We start from the raw sequence: 10,925 nt of genomic DNA on the forward strand, positions 1-10,925 counted from the left end.
CTTACAGCAGCTGTCTTTACCTCATTCATTTTGCTTAAAGCCAGCAGCCGAAATGAGTCATAGGACAACTTCTCATAAACAAGAGTGTTGGACAAAAGTAGAGAGGAGGGAGAGTCATCAAACCAACGTCATGTAACTTCTTTAAGATCAGGCTCCCAGGTCTCCCCTGAGAACCCCTGAAAAGGCCCTATTATGCATGCCAGAACAATGTGTCAGGATCACATTCGCCTTACAGTCCCATGTGAGTGGACAACAGTGGACTAGGGGCCTCTCTGTGCCTTGGTTCCCTGCAGTCGACCCAACTGGCCCACTCTGCTCCAGCGTCTCTGTGTCTGAGGCCGGGAGCTGCTTAGGACCTCATTACCACTTCTGTTTGGGAGCCATCCATGCCTTGTTGGCTAAAGGGAGAGGAGCGTAAACACTGGGGCACTAATGGCTTTAAGTGAGTAGGTTTGAATTGCCAAGGTCTTTGCAGTGGCCCTTAGGGGCTGTTCAGTGCCTGGCTTGGCAAGCGTCCCATTGCCAAACTGGAGTGTACGGCCAAGTTGGCACATGTAGCAGTCACCATATAGCATTCAAAACGTTACTGTTTAATCAGGAAGAATGAAACTTCAAAGGTACAGATATAGTTGCACATTGATGGAATTTAAAAATTCTCCTCACTCATCACTGTCAACTTGACACAGAGTTGAAAGCGGTCACCAAAGTGGCGTAAGACATCACTGCTTTACTGTAATGACTACAGTAAACTAGTAGTGACTAAGTTATATTAGTGCTTTAAACTGTTTCACAATAAAATTAGGTAAAAAAATGGATGTTACTGTTAAACATGATTGGCTGTGTAAACGTAAAATCTGGCCTAGTTTATTAGCTAACCGAAGACTATTGCGTCGAAAATGGTACCATTTTTAGGATTGCGATCATCTGTGTTTTTGAAATGCTGACTCAAGAAATTCAAGCAACGTTTTTTCAAAATGCATATGGAATATTTTGGAATGAAACCCAACTGTTTTTTAGTGCTGAGGACAAGATACTGCAGTTGATGTGTAATATTATAGCGCTGCTGATACATGAGGTATGCGAGGTAAATTGGATACTCCCGTTTCAGATCTCCATGTCATCTCTGTAATGTGTGAATACTATTCAGCATGATGGTAAATTGTACTCAGGTGTGCCAAGGTTAGTGGGCCCTGGTGAGAGAGGAGCGCTGTATTGTCATCACCCTGTCATCATACATTGTCAACAGAAAGATTACCACAATTGCTCTTTTGACTCCTACAGTTCACCATCTTATCTGACAGGCATTTAGCCTGTGCCTTTTAGCAGAGCAATTAAGATAAAGCCCCTGAGACTTAAAAGAAGAACAAAACACCTCAACACTTTTCTCTCTGGGGTCAAAAACTCTTACTGCATCAAGTAGGCATCATCCATTCTGTCACTGCAGCATATACTGAAATTACTACAGTACCAAAATATTTATTGTAATTTGATTTTTGCAGGTGAAACTTGAAAGCAAGGTCATTTCAGAATAAACAATATTCAATCATGACCTTAAATTCAAAATCTTAGTAAATTACCATTACCATTACACATGGAAGCTAAGCAGTGAGCTAAACTTAAATTCTCTATCCTGATAGGCTGAAATTATTGGAAACTTCTCTGCTGGCAACAATAGGCATAGTACAGTGAGGCAACCACTGGAAATCTGCTGATACCTATAACATACCAGATTAACCAATACCATTCATGTTCTCCAAACCAATCATAAATGGGCCTAAATGTGTTGCAACTACACAAAGGTCTGTCTTCCCTGCATCCAAAAGTGATGCATGCGCCTGGTAAAGAAAGTTCCAATTCAACTTCCTTTTATTGCCACATAGCCAGGTAATAAATAAAGAGAGCTAGTAACGAATGGCTAGTGGAGATGCACTCACCTGCCTTCAGAAGACGGACATCTAGCACCTCACCAGTCTAACCAGGCAGCCTCCACAGAGCAGTGTCCCATCCAGCAGGGGACCATCCACAGAGGAGTGGTGGTGGTGGTGGTGGTGGGAGGGGGGAAGGGGAGGGGGGGTAGAAAGAGGCAGAGGGGGGTGGCAGTCGCTGAAGTGATGGGAGGAGAAGAGAGCGCGAGACAGGGGAGCACCTCTCGTCCAATTCCAGCTCCACGGGATCACCAGTAGTGACAAATTGCAGTCCAGAAAACAGCCAAAATCCTTTGCGTCAGCACTGTGTTGGGTGTTGTAAAAAAAAAATGATGGGACAGGGATTCCTTGGATGAGAAAAAGTGGAGAGGGTGAAAAAGCTCCCGGCTGAAGCTCCGGAAGGAACTTGCCTATAAAAGAAGCAGGTGCAAACCGGACCTGGGATAGTGTTCAACTTAATCTGAGATCAGTGTTTGGGGAAGGGGGTAGGTGGAGGTGGAGAGGGGAGTTGAGGGGAGGGACAGTATACGAATCGGAGGAGGAGAGGGAGGGGAAATGAGAATATGTAGGAAGGAGAAAGGGGAAGTCGGAGATCCTGGAAATGATGGAGGGACGTCGTAAACCAAAGAAACGTATTGAATCCAGGTGCATTCTTTCAAGCATGGGAAGGAAAATGTTTAGTACAAAGAGTGTTTCAGATATAAATGTCAGCCCAATGGACAGGGTCTGAAACTAACACCTGCCAAGTGCCAAATGCTAGTAAAAATTAGTCTTTGCTGGATAAGGGTCCCAAAACTCTAAATCTGCTCTTGTCTTATTATTGAATATTTCACACAATACTTGATTCTCTACATGAAATAGAATTGAAAACAGGTAGGGTGACATATTTCTATGCACATGAATCATCTTGGCTGGTAAAAAAAATTATTCTCGACAAGTACATTCTTTTGTCTGCCAGGCCTTGGCAGGTGAAAAACAGAGTTGATTGCGGACACTGCCATTGAATTAGGCCTCGATTGCCATGCAGACTTTGCCAGAGTCCACTCAGTACAGCTAAAGCTCGGGGCACCTGAGCACTCAAACCAAAGTACCAGTGTCTCACTCTGGGGCATTTGTGGACAAAAAAAACAGAAACACACACACACACAGTCTAAAACCCTGCTTTTCAAGCTCTGAGGTAGGTAGAGTTACAGAATTAACATGAGTCACTTTGGATACACTGAGCGCTCTCTTTTTTTAATTAGGGACAGCCTCATTTACAAGGATACACAAGGCACTTCATTTCCATAGATCTTCGAGGGATAGCGGTGAGGAAATCTCAGGTGGATCCGCACTGATAGGGTCTGGGAAGGAGAGGGCAGTCAGTTGTGTCTTTGTTACTGCAGGACAGTGGACGTAATTGGAGAGGCGGGAGCAAGACGTGTGAAAGGCTGCAGGACTGAGGGCAGGCCCCGAGCTCCCATTAACCAGTGCCGAGGCTCTCTGCGGAGGCTTCTTTTATGCCTCCCATGTCTTGTTGTGTAAATGCACACATACTCTTACCCAACCTGTGAAAGAGAGCAACGCACAAAGAGGGACAAAAAAATCAACAGCCGCAGATGACCTACTGGGCCAAGGTTCGTCCCGCACCGCGGTTAGTGGTTTGGGAAATGTCGAGGATGGAGAAGTGGGAAAGAGTGAGATGGGGTGATACGCCAGATTTCTCGCACTTGAACTCCTCCTCTCCCATTCACTGGCACTCTTAAACATTTCATTAGGCGCTGAGAACATGATAGGGAAAGGATAACGGTCCATATCGCTCTCCGTCTTGTTTCTATCTTTTCAATACTTGGCATGTCAACTTAAAGTCATATTTCCGGTTTGCATACCATTATATACCATTAAAACCATAGATATTTGGTACTTAGAGTCGATCAAAAAAACATTAATCCAGGTTTTGCATGTTATCTTGAGCTGCAAAATGATTTAAAATGCATTTATTTGAATGTCAAAGCCATGGCTGTAGACGAGATAGTGAAAAGTCTGGTCATGGATTGTAAGCGTATTTTACATTTTTTTCGCCCTCATATCTTGCCATTGAGTACATTCTTTTTAATTGGTATGTATCTTTATTTGTGACATTTCATCTAAAATCAAAGAAATACAACATCCTTAGAAAAACAGTATGGATGTGGGAAATGTGATGCCAACAAAAAATGGTGTAGACTGTGTGTGCAGAAAACCACCAGGGGGTCACAAGATAATTTCGGTGGGTCATGAGATGATTTATGGGATAGTAAACATATTTAAACTATATTTTTTCTTGTGAAATACAGAATAATCTTCATATTAAGGGGTCATGGGTCAAAAAGGTTGAGAGCCATTGGTATGAACATCCACCAGGTCAGGATGAAATGCATGATGAGGTGATGAGGTGGCATAGTACACAGGAACCATCCTAGGTCATGCAGACTTCCGTCGATGCGCAAAGGTTTAGTCCACCGTAAACACAAGTGACCAGAATCTCCTCTGTGATGAACTATAGGGTGGCCAAGATCAGCTAGCTAAGAGAGAAGCTGAGGTCCTTGAAATGGCAGTTCAAAAGGGCGAGAGGGGACGAGGAGGCAGAGCTCTGTGGAATCCAAAGGAAGAAGGTTATCACCTCCAGGAGGTGAGGGACAGAGAGGGCCTGGTAGCAGGCTACCTTCATCGCAAACCCCCTTGGGTTCACCAAACACCTACTTCGGTAGAAATGCAGTGGACACCATGCTTGATTCAAAGAAGAGATAGAGCGTCACCTCTTAACAGTGACACAGCAAGTGAGTAGGACCTGGAGCACTGCTTTTCAGTGATAGAACCATGTCCAACCACTACATTGGACAGCATGAAGCCCCATTGAAAGGAGATCCAGGAGGATGCCAAGGCTGCCACAGCCACTTCAGCCCTTGGACCAAACAGAGTGCCTTGCAAGGTGTACACGAGGTGCCTGAAACTTCTGTACTGGCTGTGGAGCATCCACAGGCCAAACTAGTCCAACAGCGGAGGTTTGCAGAGTGTGTCTGCATTTCAAGCAGGTCAGGACCAACTCACTGGCCAGCATCGAAGAATAGATCATTTTCAGTGTCGTGATAAACCAGGATGCAGTGAGCACATAGAAATAGTCATTAAACTGAGAACACAGAAAGGCAAAGGCAAATGAGACCCAGACATGCTATGGCTGGCATTCACCAATGGGTCCATATCATACAAACTTGTGGACAAGTAACTTCTACATTGTCTAAGAATGTTATGTTAAATCTACAATTTGCATTTTTTTCTATCTATTGTTAGTCCCACCACCCTCCCCCCCCCCCCCCCCAATTGGTCAAGTTCCCGCCCCAACACTTGTCACTCATCATGATGAACTGTCCACCTTGAAACAGCATCAAGCCTGAGGCTGAGGCAAGTGGCATCCATAGAGCAATCCCTAAAGCAGAAGCAGCAGCCAGTCTACAAGTTGTTGTTGCTATGACACCTCTGCTCTACAAACTGAATACATTTCTTCCCTCATAAAACCTCTGCAAATTTAATTTTCACAATTGCCTTTGCTGTTACTGCAAATTTCACTTTCATTTTCATGGTTTGGTGACATTTTCAGATCCCCTCATTTAAATTGACCTTGTTAAATTCTAAGGGACAATCCAGTTGGAATGTGCTCATTCACCCTTAGCAAACCCCTGTGCTAATGGTGTGCTTGCGTATTTTTATGTGCATGCTGGAAAAAACGTTTTGCTTTTGATATTGGTGACCCATTTTGTACTACTGTGCATGAGCACCAACTTTATTATTAGAGGCAAAAATTTTTGTCATTCACAACATTTAACAATTTCAATGGATTCCAGTTTGCGTCAGGTGGCTCTTGGCCAGTGTCATCCATTAAGATTGCTGATTGTGCACATCAGCCATTATCCCTTAGTGAACCTTAAAGGCTCCCTATTATGGGTTTTCAAAATGTCCTTTATTTGCAGCATGTGACTAAAAATGTTTAACTACATACAACTCTAAGATATCAACTCCATTCAAACTTTAAATTGTGCAGCTACTTGCTGCGATGTGTGGAATCAATTATGACAGCAATATTCCAGATGGTGGCACTGTAACCACTGGTCAAATTAAAATTTCAAAAGGTCAGAACTCTGCAAAACTGCTGTAACCAATTTTTGATATCTTTTATTGTTTGGCTGTTCCTAAACAATGAAGTTACTAGCATTTGTGGCCCATAACAAAATGGGTCATAACTCCATGGTAGTTTGTCCAATCATCATTAAACTTGGTACACATGTAGTAGGAGGAGTGTACTGTAAACATCTAGCCAATTTTAAATCAGCTGATAGCAGGCGCCACAAATGCCAAATGGTAAAATCTCAGAATCTGATTTACCAAATGTTCTGAAAATTGGTGTACATGTTCAAGGGCCAAATTTTAGCCTGTATATAAAATGCGGTTGTGATTGGTCGGTGTGGGCGTGTCTTATACATATATATATATATATATGTATAAGAAGTACATGTACAGTATATGTATAAGTATATATATGCATATAGTGTTTTATAAATCCATTTCCTGTGAGATGCTATATGCTACAAACCTAAAGCGTTGCACAATAATTGTTAATTGCTGTCCCAGCAAATATGAAAATTATATGAAAAATGCTGACCAACCAGACCAACCAATTGTGTTTTCAGTTAATTGGTGTCTATTTGTTTATATATCTGTGTGTGTGTGTGTGTGTGTGTGTGTGTTTTAGGCATATAAGCATGTATGTCAGTTGCATATATGTGTTTGTGTCTTTACTGATGCAAATTTATGTGCTATCAGCTAGCCCACACAGTTTCATGTGAAACTGTATTGTCAAGTTACATTCATAATTTACAATATCTCATTCTCTCATATGAGTGGTGGAACCGTTTTTGTGCCATCCTCTACTCCCTCTACATGCCTGACCCCTATAAAAGCATATTCACTTCAAGAGCAAAAGGCTGACAAGATCATTGGACATCAACGCTGTTTGGCTTCCTTACATTCACATGAGAGGAAACTGAGTTATACAGATTTTTGATGCTGCTGCCACCAGAAAGTAATAAGTAGCCTAAAGTAATAACATTACATTTGAAATGAGTAAGGAGTAATATATTACTTTTTTGAATAACAAGAAGAAGGAGAAGAGGGGGAAGAAGAATGAGTTACGATATACACCACCTTTGGCTGTCAAATTCATCCATAACGATGTTACAAAATTATACTAACTAGAGGTAATTTGAAGACGTTATAGTTACATTAAATGAGTATACTGAAAAATAAAAAGTTTTGTCAATTTATGTGATGCTGCATGTATTTTCCTGTGGTGAATTTAAATAGCCCATGACATTCCACACAACACTCGCTCCACCTGAACTTTAAAGTCGAGATGAAACGGCATTTCGAGAGTATCTAACTTCCGTATCGTGACGTATTTCCGAGTGAAACAGGAAAGACAGGCGGGACATAACGTTGGGAGGAATTTGATTTGAACGTTGAAAAGTGGGTGTGTCATAACACCCGAAGACACACCGAAGTACCATGCTGTTGCTAGCTAGCTAACTAATGAATCTTAGCCTCTTAGCTCTGTGCGCTAAAAGTTGAAGATTGATTGATGGGTGGATGTCATGATATTATTGGTTGAAATTAGTTACGGGCATGCTTACGTAAGCACACGGCATATTTTGTTTTACAGGAAGAAAACATGATTGAATTTTGATATAAGAATACAATGAAATTGATTTTTGGTATTTTTTTTGGCATATATTGTTAAATAGGTGCACAGTATGACCGGGGATGTGATCGAAAAGGGTTAAAAAGACATTTTTCATTTCATCGCGTCTTTAAAGGGGCATCAAGTATTCAATGACTTTTATCAACCTGTCAGCGACCAGTAGGAATTGCAAACACATTGACAGCTCTCTGGTACAGCTTGGTGGCCTGTAAGTGACACAAACAACAAAGTCACATTTTCACAATAGAGATGAGTAAGCTAGCTAATCAGAGCAGAGATCCACTTTTCAGCAAGGCTTTTTAGTAGCTGAAATGTGTTGCGATGAGCACTGAGCAGTTGAAAATGACAGTGTGATCCAGAAATCTCAGCACCTGGTGAAGTAATCCTTGGGTCACTGGTATTGGTCATTTTGTGCTACGGGCCAGGAATAATCTTACTTACTGCACCTTTAAATTTTGCAAGAAATAGAAACAAAATTACATCAATAGTTGGTGTGCAACAGGAGGGTACTGTGTGGGAACAGGGTCAGAGTATCCAGCATCACAAGTTCTGGGGAATCCATCAAGCTTGACCTTCACAAAGAAGGTCCTGGACTGGATTCCCGGAGAGCTCTGTTTGCCAGTCACCTAATCCGCAGAGTGGGCCGCTCTAATTCAACCCTCAAACCTTCCCCCCTATGCCCAGCAGTTGGCCTTGCCCTGCCCTCCTCTCCTGCCTCTCCATTCACAATGTCGAATCTCCTTCTGGTAACCCAAACCATCTTACCCCAATGACTCCTTCACCTGCGCGTACAATAGGCCTTGTTCAGCCCTCCCTGCCCTCAATCCCACTTCATAATGCAATGGGGCAGATCAGGATACCTGCTGCCCGGCCAGGTCTTGCGTATGGAACAAGGCGTTAGGTGCGATGGAGACAGTCCAGCCCCATCCATCTCCCAACCTCAGTCTGACCTCGTGTTAGTGAATATCTCCAAGCTCAGTGACACCATTTAGGCTACAGCCAAGATGTGGCAATGATCCGTTTGTGGAACTGAATTGGGTCCACAGCTAGATCAGGTCCGCATGGAAGTTGTAGTGAATTTTGAGGATGGCTTGTCTATGCCTGAGTGGTCAAGACATCCACTCAGTTTAAGACTGATGTATTGTGTTTTCCCCCAACTCAGTGGGTTACAATGCCAGTGTTCAATTGCTTGGACTCTGTTACTGTAAAGCATTTCGGATGAAAGCGTCCACCAAATGCCAACAGTGTACATCAACTGGTCAATTTCTTGAATCCGGGAATATCACAAATGTGTATTTAGGTATATGTGGAGTAATTTCAGGTGTCCATTGACCCTGGCTACTTGTAGGGAGGGTTATTCAAATGATCCCCATACCCATCCATCTCCCTCCTTCCCTATAACTGATCAGTGCCTTTTCATTATAACAACTTAAAGGTGCTACAATTAGCATCAATAAATCATTAATAAATCATTACCAATCATTAATTTACATTAGTATAATTACTGTAAATAAATGGTCTCATTTGTTTACTGTAATTATATCCATCACAATTAATTTGACACTGATGCTACATAAAGCACCTTTACGTCATAAAAATAGTCAATATACCAACGAGAAATGGAGAACCGCTGTCACATCTACAGCATACCCCTATCCTTGTTGTTCAAATCAAATCAAATTACTGAAGCACTTTTAACAAATAGGTCTGTCACAAAGGGATTTAGAGCAGTGATTCTCAAACTTTTTCATATCAAGGACCTCTAATTTAGTTCACATTAGGGCCACAGACCCCCATTTGATGAGATTTTGTCTCTCGAACCCAAATCTGAGAATATTTTTACTGATATGATTTTGTCCAGAATTCCATGACTATCTGTATTGTAGGTAGAGAGATAACAGTGAAACTATGATCAAAATAATCATTATTCTACATTCTCTAATTGTGTTAACTTTGTCATCATTTTGCTGGGGACCCCCTGGAATCCCTTCAAGGACCCCTGGTGCTCCCCGGACCCCACGTTGAGAACCACTGATTTAGAGAATAATGGACATAAATACAGACGACAACAAGAGAGAGCAAACACATCTTGAATTGTAAGATGAAGCACAATATGATGCGCACAAAGGGAAAGGAGTGGCTAGTATGGTAGGAGTTAAGGTATAGACTGTAGGCTGTACTATATAAATGGGTCTTGATTGTGGACTTAAATGCTGACACCAATTCCCTGACATTGTTATAATATACTAGAAATCAGATTCATGTATGTATCTTTGCTAGGCTTTTATCACAATCAAGATAGAAACAGTTACATGTTACAATGTTAAGGGAATAAATGATATCAGATCTAAATTCAATGGCACAACATTACTGCAGACTTCAAACTCTAAGACCATTAGAGAGGGCAGTGAGGGGCCAACCAGGCTACACCTGAAGGGGATTTCCATTGCCCCAAACCACAGAAGAAGCCAAGGCATGACATCATGACACCCGTACATCAACTCAGACTGAATTTGCATAACCCTTGAAGCCAGCTCCATACGATCCCCATGAAAGACGTGAACGGCACCTCTGCGACCAATCTGAACCTCCTAAACCCTGATCCGGGGTCTGCCGGCGCTGACGGGGCGGTGTGTGTGTGTGCTGAGGAGTGGGCGGCGATACCCCCCACTCCGGATTAGAGCCATGCTGCTGAGAAGAAGAGGAGGAGGGGGGAAAAGAAGAGGGAATGCCCCAGAAACACAACACCGCCTGACACGTATGGAATGGACTCTTTGCGGCTCGGCTGAAACGCGGCTGCCAGAAAGCGAGCAGATCTGCAGGGTCCCGTCTTCTGCACAGCCAAGCATTCAGCCTATGAAACGGAGCTGCGAAGACTAGTCACGTGTTGCAAAGTAACCGGAGGGGACTCTGTCGCCGAGTCGCCCCGCTCCATACCTTGCGGAACCCATGATGACTTTGAAAAGGCCTAGTGTCGTTTCCAAATTTGTGTGTCTTATTATTGTGCTGATGCAGTTTTGCATAACTTTTTCTCATTACAGAATAGATAACATTGTTTTTTTCAGTGACCTAATGAACTGTGTAAGCTTGCACAGCACTTTTTCCAGTGTAAGTGTTGATTTTTCAGTGACTATTCTTCTGGGGTGGCTGTTCAAAACTATCTAAAGTGTTAAATTACACTATTCATTTTTTTCCACTCTGAGTTTAATTAAGAGTAAGTACATTGTGTA

The sequence above is a fragment of the Centroberyx gerrardi genome, chromosome 11 (genome assembly GCF_048128805.1).
Source record: "Centroberyx gerrardi isolate f3 chromosome 11, fCenGer3.hap1.cur.20231027, whole genome shotgun sequence".
Classification (NCBI taxonomy): Eukaryota; Metazoa; Chordata; class Actinopteri; order Beryciformes; family Berycidae; genus Centroberyx; species Centroberyx gerrardi.